At 35.6% G+C, this 15049-nt stretch overlaps 1 protein-coding gene across 9 annotated transcripts in view; it reads right to left on the reverse strand.

Annotated features, from left to right (window-relative positions):
- ROBO1 (roundabout guidance receptor 1) overlaps nt 1-15049 on the reverse strand; it is a 1105499-nt gene that overhangs the window by 621399 nt on the left and 469051 nt on the right. The gene's annotated exons all lie outside the window — the stretch shown is intronic.

Below are 15049 nucleotides of genomic sequence, written 5' to 3' on the forward strand. Positions count from 1 at the left end.
TGTCCCAGGCACTTAACACTATTTCTTTTGCTTCTACCAATAACCTCATGAGGCAAGTGTTACTATTATTGACATATGATGGATGAGAAGTATCTAAGCAAGGATTTGAATCTATGTTTATTAGACTCCATCGCCCACGGTCTTTCCATTAGGTAGTCTTCCTCTTTGGTTTGTTTTCTTATTATACCACTGGTCATACTGCATAGTAAGAAGTCATCGTCCTACAAAGTCTAAAGAACTTCCCACTTAGGCAAGGTAACAATAAAAATATCCTTAACTATTCTCTTCTCTCCCTTTGTCTGTTAGCTTCTTAATGCTTGGATCCATTTATTACTCAATTAGGTGCTCTATTTTATGTAATAAACAAGTAAATAGGATGACATGTACCAAAGAAAATTTCACTCAGATAGTCCTTGAAAGGAATGGATGCCTCTGCAAATAGAATCCATCTTTAAACCATGTACATAAATACCCTCAGGATAATCTTTTAAATATTGTCTTTAGAAAACACTTTCAGCACACAGAATGTCTCTCGCAAAATTTCCCATGTGTCCTAAATTTATCATGCTTTGCTTTTGTGAAAAAGAGTTGTCAAATATGTTTTGATAAAATGTTTTCTGTGATGCATCATGTAGCTAAATCCACGGCTGTACACCTGTGGTCAAAGCCGACAGGAGAGGAATATTTAGATCAGACAATGGGAAGAATTTAGTATCTCTACTCTAACTCTATTTATGAAACTTATCAGCATCATCCTGGGCTTAAAAATTATTGCCTTACTGTATTTTTGTATTTGAATGAAACATTATATATAATATAATATAATATAATATAATATAATATAATATAATATATATGTATATTATAGAAAATGTTCAGCATAATGGATTGTTTTCTGTTTTTTCTTAAATTATGCCTTGTTTCTTTTTTTCCTTTTTGGTCTGCTTTTAAGACATAAGAGCATTCTGAAAATAGAATGTTAACAGCTGAAACAGTCTGGTTACAAGAAGTCATAAGTGGCATAAAAGAATATCAAGAGATTTGCCCACCAAGTTGAAATTCAAATTAACTACCATACACGATTAAAATGTCTGAATTTGGTTCACTGCTTAGAAGTTAAAAATGCAAGAAAATTAATCTAGTCATAACATACATATTTTTTTAAACCACTGGATCTATTTAACATTGCTTCCAAAAGATCATATAGTCTGTTATTCTTCAGTAAGAAAATTTGGTTTTAAATTCATTCATCTGGACAGAATAAAAAATTTCTTTTTATTAACTCCAGATACTCTTGAGTACTGAATTTCAAACAAAATATTTTCACATGGAAAACTACTGGGAGCCATCTACATATTCCTCTGAATTTATACTACATATAGGATTTGCAATGTATCCCAGACAATTACACGTATGTGAACGTGGCTAGAAACTGCAAAGTCAGACATTCGCGTCCTTCCTAGTGTTCATTTATACATTCAGCCACCTGAGTATTGCAGACTTTCAACTAACCTGGAATCTGATTTGATTAGGCAACCAGCTGGCTAGCTCTGAGGTCTTTCCAGATCTGGGAGTGGGGGAGTATGAGCCTGAGAAAGTTATTACACAGAAAAACGAAGTAAAGAAAATTAGGTGGTGAGCACACCAGAGAAAAAAGCGCAAAGGGAAAAAGGCAAAGGTACAAAGTGGCAAGTAAAAGGAAACAAAGGAATAGTAATTAGGAAATCTGCCAGTTCCTTTCACTGGAGACCTTGGGAAAAATGTTTTATCCTGCCTAATGACAACCTACACAGAGTCAAAACTAAATGAGAAAGGCTTATCCTAAATTGATTGAAACAATAATGAAAGAATCTTACATTTTATCACTGAGCAGTATGTTCCCTAAGGAACAAAGACTCACAGAACTTTAATTCCATTAGGGGTTACACATCAAATATGTTTTTCTTTGAGTGGGGTCTGGCTGTGTCTCTGACTCAATCCGTCCCTGCAGTTAAGGATAGCCCAATGACAGGATGGAAATAAAATGTTGAATTCAATTGTCTCTCTGGTATCAGATATTTAAAGTGTATACACTATGCTCTTTTAAAACAGATGATTAACATTGTTGACACTAATTTGTGTGTAGAGATGTCGCATTTTATTTTGGATGGCTTACAATTTTAAACTTGCAAAGAAAATCCTGAGTTATAACTAACACCTAACTTACAATATGTCGTGCCATCTTCTATAATTCTATGTATATGTCATTCAATTTTATCAACAAGCCTGTGAGGTAGGTGCTAATAAAATCCCCAGTCTACAGATGAGAAAACTAAGACAAAGTGACATTCCACGGCTCATTGGTTGTACAGCTGGTAACTGACCTCATTCTCGCTTCTGTGCCAGGAAAACAATATACATAAGTTTTGCTATTGTGAACATTTGTCTTCATGATGATGAATATTAAAGAGCATCCTAACCCTCCTAATTTATTGTTTGATTGGAAAGCCTGCTGAGAAGTGTTTCTACTGGTGGTTTCTCCATTGCCTTTGTCATACACCAGCTTAATACCCATTTCCTCCCCTCACTGTGGTCTGCACTGTAAGGTCTGGAGCCACCGTGTCAATGTCCAAATCCTGGCCTTGTCCCTTAAAATCTGCGTGGCTCTAGATGCTGCTTATGTCCTTTCTGCCTCATTGTTTCACTTGTAAAATAGGGATCATAACAGTATCCCATACATAACTAGAGCCAAGAAAACTCTATAGCACACCAACCAGTTAATTCCTATGAAGCACTCAGAACAGTGTTTGGCCTGGAGTAAGGACTATAGGAATGCCAATTCTTAGAATAATCATGGTTGTCAGCTAGTCCTGTCATCTCATTCATTCCTCAAACACTCTGTGGACCTTACATTCCTACTAGTGCTTAACACTTTGGAGAAAAACAACGAAGCTCTGCTTACCTTTTGCAAGGACCAGGATAGATAAAATTGGGAAAAACTATAACATAGAGAGAACTTTAAAGACACTGTAACATAACTGCGGCATCTTTTTCTCTCTCCAAATAAACAGTCCCCATGTATTACAAAATTTCCAACTTCTAATTTTTTTTTTAAAAAGAACTTTCTACTGTCCTGACAGCCAACCCCCATACCAGAATCATCAGTAGCAGCTTATTAATTTCATCCCTTTCAGATGACTTGAAAGGTTTAAACAACAGAAGAAAGACAAAGTCGGTTTATTTGGGACAATGAAATTTAAGGCTTGGCAGCCATTGCTCTTACAAAGGTATCTAGGGAGGTACATTTACTAAGAGTCATCTGTTTAAGCAACAAAATATAAACATTTTTTTTAAGGCGGTGAGAGAAGGAAAGCAATAACAGAATTTCCCCAACTTTCTTTACTATTTTGAGCTTTGCTGACAACAGAAACCTTTCAGCTGCTGATCATAAATAGCCAAAAAGCTTACTTTAAGCTTCAGTCCACAACAAGAAAAAATTGTTCAGTATTCTCTGTGACAATGCTCACAGCCACCTTAGAACTTCTGTGAGCTGCAAGATATACTCCTCAAGTAATACATGATGGCACAGAATCAACGAGGAAATAATTTGTACAGCAAATACAAGTGGACACAGTAATGAGGCAGAAGGACTTATTTAAACTGGAAAGCCCCAGACACAGAATAAATAAGCATTTTGGCAGAGGAGACTGGGACAGACATGAGTGTATGTGGATTTGGGAATGTGCTTCCCTGCCGGAAATCATTCAATTATCAAAATTCTTTCCCCCTGAGACTTACAAACAGAAACCTTGGCCTGTGCTCAAATATTAAACATTAATGATGTTCTCCTGATGTTTAAAGAAGGGAGGGAAAGCTGTGGTCTACGTTAGTTAAAGAAGCATTTGGGAGGAAACTTTGAATAGATTTTGGAAAAAAAATAAATGATATTGCCATCGGCTTCCAGCTTTATTTTTTCTAGTAAGAAGGAAAGCATTTTTAGGCACTCTCAGTGCCACTCTGAGATAAGTGATCTCTTGCTTACTTTTGTGATGGTTAGCAGATTGATTCATTCATTTAACAAATGTTTACTAGATGCCCACTGTGTGCCAGACATCGTGGAAAAGTTGGGGCGCAAGGGTAAAGATGGCAGAGTTTATGCCTAAGAGTTTAGATAAAGATCCTAGAAAATAAGTCAGACAAAAGGATGTAAAACAGAAAGATAATTGCAATTTTCAGTAAGGAACATGGACACATCAAACAAAGGGCTGACAGAAAGGATAACAGAATTATGCTTTACGTAGGAGTAGACACGTGTCAGGAAGTTTGGATTTTATTCTAGGTCTGATAGGAAGTCATTGAAAGGTTTTAAAAAGAGAACTGTTGTGACCCAGTATATGAACATCGCTTTTGCTATCACGTGCAGATGTGTAATAAGGGATGGGGAGCATGAGTGCAAGAAGCAGGGAAGCCAGGGAGGTTTTTGTTGCAATGATCTAGGAAAAAGACGAGATGGTTTCGGCAAGGAGATGACAATAGGGTAAGATAAAACTTCAAGTTCAAGTAATATTTTAGAGAGGCAATAGTCCTTGCTGCAGAGGAATTGCTTGTGGGCATTGCAAGAATCTTAGATGACCCCTAGATATAACGGCATCTATACTATTTGGTTTTGATTTTCTATTACAGCCCCAGACCTTATTCATACTATAACTGAAAGACAGGGTTCTGTTCTGTGTATTGAAGGGTATAAGATTTTAAGGTGTGTGTGGGGTGGGGGTCACAGTTGGGAAGAAGGGGAAGAGAAAGTGAAAGTGTTCTATCTCGGACTCTTATGAATAGTGGAGAAAGTAAATATGTTTATATATACCGACTACTATTAGGAAGCTATCCATTACTCAGATTACTTTTCTTACTTATTTAGTCGTGGTTGCAAAGTATTCAAACTACTGTCACTGCTGCTAAGGTGTATTTATATGTATTTACATATTTGTTTTTAATGCAGAAGTTCAGAAATATGTCTGTTGAGTTATGCTGGTCAGCAGGTTGGGTAATAACATTTTGTGTTAAAAATTCATGTGACCAAAACCCAAAAACAGACTCTTAACTACAGAGAACAAAGGGCTGCTGGAGGAAAGGTGGGTAGGGGCTGTGCTAAATGGGTGGTGGGTATCAAGCAGGGCACTTGTGATGAGCCCTGGGTGTCATATGTAACTGTTGAATCACTATATCTACACCTGAAACTAATATCATACTATATGTTAACTAACTGGAATTTAAATAAAAACTTGAAAAGGGAAAAAAAAACCCATCTTATTCCTACAAAAAAAAAGCAAAAAAAACCTCGTGACCAAAAGTTCATTTTATTGAGAAAGAATCTCAGGGAAATTATAAAGAAAAAAAAAGAACAAATATTTTGTTAGATGGTGACTATATTATGTATTGTACCTCACAATATACTCGATGGACAGTGAATATTAGGATTTTGTAGCTTATTGGTTAACAAGTATTTCATTAATTTATGATCGCATCTCTCATATCATTAAACATCATGTAATTATACAACTGTGTATGGTTACTGGGTTAAACAGAATCATGTCCACTTGGAACCTGTGAATATGATCCTATTTGGATACGGGGTCTTATATATGGAAGCAAGTTAAAATGAAGTCACACTGAATTAGGGTAGATATCCTTATGACTGGTGTCCTTTCAGAAGGGAGAAATTTGGACACATACACAAGACATCCAAGGGAGAAGGCCATGTGATGTTGAAGGCAGAGATCGGACTTATGTTGTCATCACAAGCAAGGAATGTCAAGGATTACTAGCAATCCTGAAAAGCTAGAAAGTCAAGGAAGTACACTTTCCTAGAGCCTTCAGAGGGAGCATGGCCTATAGATACCTTGATTTTGAACTTCTTGCCTCCAGAAGTGTGAGAGAAAAAAATTTTGTTGTTTAAAGCCACATAGTTTTTAGTAATTTGTTATGGTAGCTTTAGAAACTAATACAGCAGGTAGCAATAATTTAAATAGCAGGCTGCATCTATCCAATAATCATTATGCATCAGGTATTGTGTTAAAGGAATGTTTGTGAGCCAAATTTCTTATCAAGATTACTTATGATTCTATTCATATCATAAATATAGTCCCAAATGGCTGTCTTATTCAGAATTTTTCTCATCCATTTATAAACCATAAAATATACCCTGCAAAGAAGTACATAATCACACATACTCAAGCATTCCATTAATCCACAACGTTCCATACTTCTCCCCAGGTAGATGTCTTCCACTTAATTATATTCCTGTTCTATCAAACCTACTGGACCATGAAACTGGTCTATAAGACTAAGCTGACCTTACATGTGCGAGCCAACTTATGTCAGGACATTGGTAATTATCATATACTGAATGCTTCCTAAACTAAAAAATGGATTTCCTTTGTTTATACACTGTGCAAAAATATGCATAATATTTGTTTCTATCTATGAAGTACCAAAATAACCATTAAACAAATAGATTATTGGTACGTAGACCAAAAAGAAATTGTTGAGGTAAATTCCTTAAATATTTTATTAATCCACACTAGTGACAAAGTACACAGTCAGACAGAGTACAAAAAATGTTTATATGGTAACACAGTCACTAACAGACTCCAAATGTGTCATTAGAAGGCCCCAAGGAAAGCTCCCAATAGCTTGGCCATTAAGAGGGACACTAAGCTAAGGTAAACATGCTCTGGAATGAATGAGAGGCTATCATCTGTACTCACGAGGGCACATTTAGTTCTTACAATAGTAAGAATGTGCTGCAATTCATCATCTAAACCTTTTTAAGACAATGGCATTGAAGATGCGTGAAGGAGCTGTTGACTGTGGCGACTTGCTGGACTTTTGGCTACTTTTGCCTTGGTGACAAAATAATGAATGCCTACTTACATGCCTTCACTTTAAGATGGCCTCCAAGGCCTGCAGGATCTCTACCACACCAGTCAGAACAAAGGTAAAACAAAAATGACATTAAAAGTGATAGGCACAAGGCAAACAAAAGACAAAAATCAATCTGGTCTTGGGGCTAGGTCTTCATAAGATACAGAACTCCTTCCTGTAAGTGCTAAATCTGAATAGTGGAAAAAGGAAAGAGAGTAGACAATGAATAGAACAGCTTCCCTCTAAGGCAGCTTCCCTCACTCTTCCATAATTATGAACATTCTTACTATAATTGGGTAACTCTCATGTGTAAGCCATATGGATTTTTTTCAAGTGATTAAAGGAGAGTGTGACTGTATAGTAATTCCAGTTCTGCCACTTGTCTCATTATGCGGTTTGGGTTGTATTGTGGTTTAACCTCCCTGCAGTTCAATTTTCTAGTATGCTTTATAAGGAATACTTATCCACCTGGAAAGAAAGCTCTGGAGTGACTTCTTGTTTTATTTATTAATTTTCCTGAAATGCTCTCCTTGGGTCTAAAGTGGCATCCGGCCCTGGGAAATCATTTCAATATATGTTCAAAGCAACTACATCTGCAATTAACATGAGTAGATTATTGTTGAAACATCTGACCACTTAACTATACTTTTATTCACAGAGCACGAGATCAATATCAGTATTTCTGCTATGAGCATGAACACTTACTACCAGCCCACGTTAGCCCTAACTACTGTTTTGCGTAACAGGAACTTACAAGGCTGTCTCTCTGGCTTTTTCCCCCCTAAATACTAAATAAATTAGTTATTTAGTATTTTCAATGTATTTGGTACTTCTGAATGTACTTTTACTCGCTCCACTCCTTGACTGACATTTTTCCCTCACAGAAAGAAACATGCACACACACGCACATACACACACACACGCACGGGCACTCTAGCATGAATGGATGACTGAAACAAGAGAGGAATTAACAAAGATGATATTTGGTCCAGTAAACCTGGGGAATCAGGAGAGACAAACATTTTTCTGATATAAACTACTGTACCATGTTATGAAAATAGCAATGAACTGGAAGAAAGAAGATTTAATTTGAAATACCAGCTCTGCCATTGACTACCTAATCTTGGAAAAGGCTCCTCACTTGGGAAAGTCCTCCTCTCATGGGATGTAAGCCTGTATAATTAAGGAGTAAGTTCATATAAACTAAGATTATCGTACATTTTCTGCAAGGTGTTCTATGGTGCCCAGATCCATACCTAGATTCATCTATAACTTCATAAATATTTGGAGAGTCAGAGAATGAGTGAATGAACTTCATTTCTTCATCTGCAAATGGATATTATAATGTTACTCGCAGGGGTTGTTACAATAATCAAATGACATATGGAAAAACATCTAAAATAATAAATAGCATGTAATAAATAGAGAATGAGTATACTTTTTTAAATAGGAAATTGAAAAAGAATCTCCACATTTGTTGAGCAAAGCTATCAACTGTCTCATAATCAAATAAGGAAACCAGAGTAATTGACTTTGTGTGTCCATCACCCATATAGAGCCAAGATGGAAAAACAAGATTTTCCTCTCTTACCGCTCTCTTTTTCAAACCCCAAAATGCAGTTTAGTCTTAAGACAAAATGGTATTGTTCTTATAGTTGATTTTACCCCTAAGCTAAGTAATTTTCTGAATCAACATGCAACGGCTACATCAGGCAATCTATGCAGATTGTCAATAATGTAGTACTTATATAGAAAAAATCTGCATTCTAATCATTAGCATCATTGTGTTTTCCCACTTAAACAGTAAAAGCAAATGACTACCCTGGAAGATAGGCAAACACACACACACACACACACACACACACACACACACACACAATCTTCTGTAGTGATAGTATATGAAGGGAGATTTCAGTAGTCAGAATTCAGGCTCAGACACTGCATAATGTCAAATATTAATCATTTGTCAGCCCTCCTCCCCCCACCCCCACTGACAGCAGGAAGAAGTACATTAAGAGAATTACTTCTCCATAAGTGAGGTAACATCTGCCTCAAACCTGGGTTAGGATAGAGTCTGGACCATCTCCCTTGCAAGATCTGTTCATGTGGAATATAACAGAGGCATTCAGTTTTGCCTGAGGGCTCTTGCGGCAATTGGAATGCATAATTTGGTAGAAACTGTAATAAAGTAAGCAGAGTTTGGCACACTAGTAATCTGCATTGAGTAAAGACTTCTGAGTGTAAAATTCATACATATAGTTTCCATTCTGGTTCCCTTCCCCCCCCCTTTTAACTCTGTGAATCATGATGGTTTAAAACAAACAAACAAACAAACACCAATGAACAGGGGTTCTTCCATCCACACATTTAAATAATGTCTCTCTGGATTTTTTTTTTAACTTTGTCTCAAAGCAAAATAATACTTTCTAATTAGAAAGAGTCGCCCTTTCCCCACAGCCTGTAGACACATGGCACATGTGTTCATTACCAACCTCACATTTTTAAGCATTTTCAGTAGACAGGGCTTGAGGGTGTAACAAATGGAAACATTCTGCCCATGCTAATGCAGTTGACTAAAACCAACAGGAACTAGTTACAGGTTAGAATTAACAAACTTTGTGCATTATGTGATTGAAAGGAGTAGATCCTCAATAAAAGAAGAATAAAGAAAAATAAGAACTGGGACAGAACTTTCATTAATAAGACAGATAAATTGGTAAAAACCAAGAAAACAGTATTAGGAATTGGAGTCACACTAACTTTATGAACTCACCTATATTTCTGTCTCCAAGATATTTGACCAACTTATAATAAAGACTACTTTGTAAAATGCCTTACAAGTTAAAAACTACCTTATGTTGACTCATTTCTGTGACTTTTCACTCTTACGACAACCCTGCAAGCAAGGTCAAACAGATATCAGTATCGTAATTTATAAAAGAGGAAATAAACACGTCCCATTTTTAATAAACATTCCAGATTATTCTGATGCAGGAGCTCCAGATGTATCTCTTAGTGTTCAGGGAGCTTCTCTATGTAATTAGAATGTCTCTTCGCCCCTTCTAAATCTCTAGATTCTAACTTACAGCCCAGTACTCGATATTCAGTAGTTTCAATTAAATCAGTTAATGGACGTAGACATAGTGCTACTTTTAGGGTACAATTGGTTTTCTCATAAATAGGTGATATTCTCAGAAGGACATTAGTTAAATGCTTATCACATATACTGTTACCTTCCAGAAAATAAGCTTGAGATTGTAAACCTTTTGCAATGTTGTTTAACACTAGCGGGAAATGATCCATTAAGAGACAAATGCTAAAAGTGAGGTGAAAGAGGTAGAGTTTATTTAAGCATATTTTTAGACTGTCAGTCTGAGAATTTTGGCCACTTAGTGAAGTGGGGTATAAACTCAATTTTTGGACTCACGATTGATTCCTATTAAATCTAGTATATGATAGAGAAAGAAGGAATTTATCATACATTCAGGGAAAAAAAATTCCTGAAGGCCCTTCCACTTGCTAAAAATATCAACTGGAACCCAAAAATACAAATTAAAGTTGACTCCCCGGGCCAGGGACTGAGTAAATTAGCAGATACTGAAACACTCATATAAACTAGAACTGACACTCTGTTAGCCAGCCTGATAACTCGGACTGCAATGAATACCTGGTTTATACCATTCCATCATGGAACTTCCTGATGGTCTGATTCAGTTAGTCCGGCATTGGATGCTATCTTTTCATTTACTGCAGCTCATGGTTCACACAAATTGTTCACATATCATGTATTCATTTGGTCCCATAATGATTATTTGAAGTAAGCTGGAAAGGGAACATTGCTTTCATTTTATAAAACAAGAGAGGCTTGAAAGGATCAGGTTGACTCCCCAAGGTCGTCTGGCAAGACACTGGTTGAACTGATAACAGAACAATGTTTTACTATGATCTTGCTACACCATGACATGCCTGAGTGTTTCTTTTCACCTAGGGATGATAACCAGAGTCGTACTCCTAAACCACAAATAATAACTAGAAGAAGATTTTCGGGCAAGAAAGCAGTCACTATAGATTCAGGCTTGTGCCTAATTTGGGCTAAAACTTCTCACATAAATTAAAATCATATTTAGCAACAGAGACATACCTGAAACCCCAACTAGACGCTAGATGATTTTGAGTCTATGGGCTTTTATATTCTGACTAAGTTGTGCATTTTTCTCCTTTGAAATGCACTAGCCATCTTTAAACATTTAGCTACAATATCTTCAACCCAATGGTAAGTAAAAGGAAGAAAAACTGAAATATGGTATTCCCCTCCTACTGCATATATATATATATATATATATATATATATGGTATATAATATTCTACTAAATAGAAACTGAACTCTGATCAATTTATATTTAATTTAATATGAATTTTCTCCTACAGAAGAGAAACAACAGAAACCAAGCTAGATCCATAAAACTTATAAAATCCATCTCAGAAACTATTTTTTTTTCTTGCTTTTAACTATTACACACAAGTAATATTATAAAGAAGAATTTTCTTTATAGATAAGACCCTGGTAAATACTAAACCCATTCATTGGCATTATAGCTGATTTTAAGGATTATCTGACTTTGAAGGAACATAGCATTTGTCATATATGTTAGCTTGCTAATTTGGCTACATTTCAAACTAAAGAAAATAAAAATCTGAATATTTCTTTGCAGATTCCCATTTTCATATCATGTAGAACAGGTGCAAAAATATTCATTCCATTTTCCTTTTATTTTCAGGACTAAACATCTAGTGGATGTAAAAACTAAACAGTACCAGATACTATAAAAGTAGGTTGTATATATTCAGCATAATGATTTTCAAGCATATTGTGAGCAAATAGAGGGAAAAAAGTTTTTCTTCCATCATGCATTTTTATGTCCATTTCCTTTGGGAGCTGATAGTAAGTCTACTTTTTTGCAACAATTTCCACCCTCGCCCCCCAAAGTACTTTCTGGCTGCATGACCTAAGTTGCTTATATAATTTGTCAGGCCTCCCTGGTATTAAAAGAAATTTAATTTACTTGCAAAAGATATTTATAAACCTCTTTTGTATAAGACACAAAGAATATTGTATCAAATCTGAAAGGGAATTCACTATAAGTCAACTGGAGCACCATATAATTTCATGTCTACGTAACCGAAGGAAGAAAAACTGTTCTCCTACCGAGTTTGAAAATAGTCAGGAATCAGGGGCTATTTCCTGGAGTTGTTACACATTTCATTTGACCGATGAGATGAATGCTATGGTTTACTCAAGAATAGAAAAGAGCTTTCTGGACAAATGTGAAGTTTGTACTTTATCCGAGGTACTCAAGTGAGGCAAAGTTGATTAAGGATCTTCTCTAAGTGGATCTGCTCAGATCTAAACAGAATGTTTTCTTTCTTGAAAGGCCAAGTCATCTCTGATCTGAGAGTGAACAAAACAACTAAAGCAAAGTAAAACAAAACAAAAACACAAAAGTGCTCTGATGGATAGAATTCCCAAGGTAACCCATTTGACCTTTATCAAACAATATGACCTTTGAAGTATTTCCTCTAAGGGATATCTTTTAACCACTCAAATCCTTTTGCTCTGGGAAATGATCAGGAAGTCAGGGACTCTTGACATTAGTTCCACATTCTCATCGACTCTCTCTAAGCCTACCTAAGTATGAGTTGGGAAAAAAACAAAAGGTATTTTTGTATATAATTTTCATATTCTTAACACTGGTGCTAGAATCTCAACCGACTTGAGGAGCTGAAATGCACAGTCACTTCTCTGACCTGTATTTGATATGCAGTGCAAGAAAAAGATAAACTTTTCTCGTTTCAAACTCTTGTTGTTTTAAAACTCTTGAGGTGACTTGTTGTTACATTATAACTAAGGCATCATTACTAAAAAAAAAAAAATTCTCTAGATAAGAAATGAATGAAGAGAGAACTTGGATCGAATCAGTGGGAAATGAAAAGACAAGGTAAGAAAATATTCTGCAATTATATTAACAAACCTTAAGGCATTAAAAGTTGCTGATTTACAGGACAAAGACAATAGTTTTTAAACATGTATTCTACATGAAAATCTTGTTCATCTTTACTATAAAAATATACAAAATATATTGTATTGAAATATATATATACTTCACATGTAAATGATAAAATGAAGTAGCATTGGCAGAATATAAGACAATAAGGTGTAAAGTTGTTTGCTAAATTGGGATTTATATGGCGAGCTCTTACAAGATGTGTTCGAGATGCGGGAATCCCTAGTAGTGGATGAAATTAACAATCCTATATCCAAACTTGAACCAGAAATGTTCACTGATGATAAAAAAGATAATGGGATTATCAGCTTTAGTGAATTAAAAATCCAAGTTTTCACATAGGCACTCACCATTGTCAAGCAATCTTGTTTCACTTTTCCATAAGGACTGCTTTCCTACACTTTAATATCATCTATCCTTTTCTTCCTTTAATTTTCCTACTGCTACTTTTAATCTGCACTCTCAACTTAGAATGCAGTTTTCAACTTTTTTAAGACAATGGAAGCCATCAATTAGAGAACATCTTTATTTTCTTGCAACTAAATCCACCAATCTATATACTCCAATTTCTTCATCTGTCTCCCTGTTACAACAAAACAAAGGGACCTCCTGCCAACACAGACCAATCCCTCCATACATGCACTGGACTCCATTCTTCTTGCTTTCTCAAGCACTTTGCTTATTTTGTATTTCACTCTGTCTCCTCATCATCAGATCATCCTATTTAGCGTCTCCCTTCTTGATGTCTTATTTCTTCTCTCCCTCTCTTCATTTTGTTTCCTTCTCTTTCTCTCTCTCACCGAAAACATTACAAATAATGTACAAACATCTTCTAGGTCTAATGGAAAAGGAAAATATAGCTAATTATTATATTGGTATTTTAGTAACATAACCGGTATAATATTGGTACATGGTATAATTATATACCGTCCAATAAATTACTAAAACTAAAAAACCTTGTGGTACTCTTAGATATACCACTTCCCTAACTCCTTATATTAGTTTTCAAGTTAGTGTACTTCCACCCCTAAAATCTACCTCCAAACCATACAATTCTCCCCATTCTCATACCATCTTTAGCCCATACAACAACTGTAAACACTTAATGGGTCTCTAGGCTTTTATATATGCCCTATTAGAAATAATGATTCTAAATTTAGTAATGGCAACCATAACAATATGTTATTTCAAGCTTTAAACCATGGTGTCATTTGAATATGCAGGACCTATTCGCCTTGCTTTTCAACCCACTAAGGTCTGGCCATCCGAAACTAATGGAGACAGTTTAGCAGGTCAAGTATTTTCCACCACAGTTCCTTTGTACATAAGGTTCTTTCTAAGTGAAACAGTATCCTTTCCTTCCTCAATCTCTCACATGGCTTGACTCTCTCAACTTAAATAAAGGATTTAAGAACCTCCTTATCTGGTTTATCTCCTCGCTACCATATATTACTTAATTTTCTTTATCACAATTTATCCCTGTCTCATCTCTCTCTCTTATTCATTCTCTCCACCCATTCATCCATTCAACTATCGATATGTTAACTTTTTATTATCTTTCCCTTTACTACATTACAAGGTCCCTAAGAGAGAGGAGCTGAGCCTTTTAATTTAGTTTCCTATAGCCATACCTACTATGATGCTGGGTATATAGGTACTTACTAATGGTCTGTTGAAATAACTGCCTCTAAAAAAATATGTCCCTCAAGCCGGGAACAGGATACTCAACTTAAATCAGAAAGCCTAGTCACAGAGTTCCTTGATGTTGATGATGGGATTCCTGATAAATAAATAGGACTGGTTAAAGTTTTCTAAGAACATTTTGAGACTTCAGATCAAAGGCACTGAGTAACGTTACTACTTCCTGATAGCTAGGGTTGGAACAAGTAGGGACCGACATTGTTACCACACCAAAAATCAATCTTTAGAGATATTCAGCATTTAGCAATAATCTCAGTTATTATATAAGATAATATAATCAGGATTTATTTTATGTCTCTGCCAGGAATTTTTATTTTTACATTAGTATATTTTATTCGAAATTGAAGGTTTCTGGGTTATACTAGCAGAAGAGTGTGGAGAAA

Source organism: Ailuropoda melanoleuca, chromosome 1 (genome assembly GCF_002007445.2).
Source record: "Ailuropoda melanoleuca isolate Jingjing chromosome 1, ASM200744v2, whole genome shotgun sequence".
NCBI classification, from domain to species: Eukaryota; Metazoa; Chordata; class Mammalia; order Carnivora; family Ursidae; genus Ailuropoda; species Ailuropoda melanoleuca.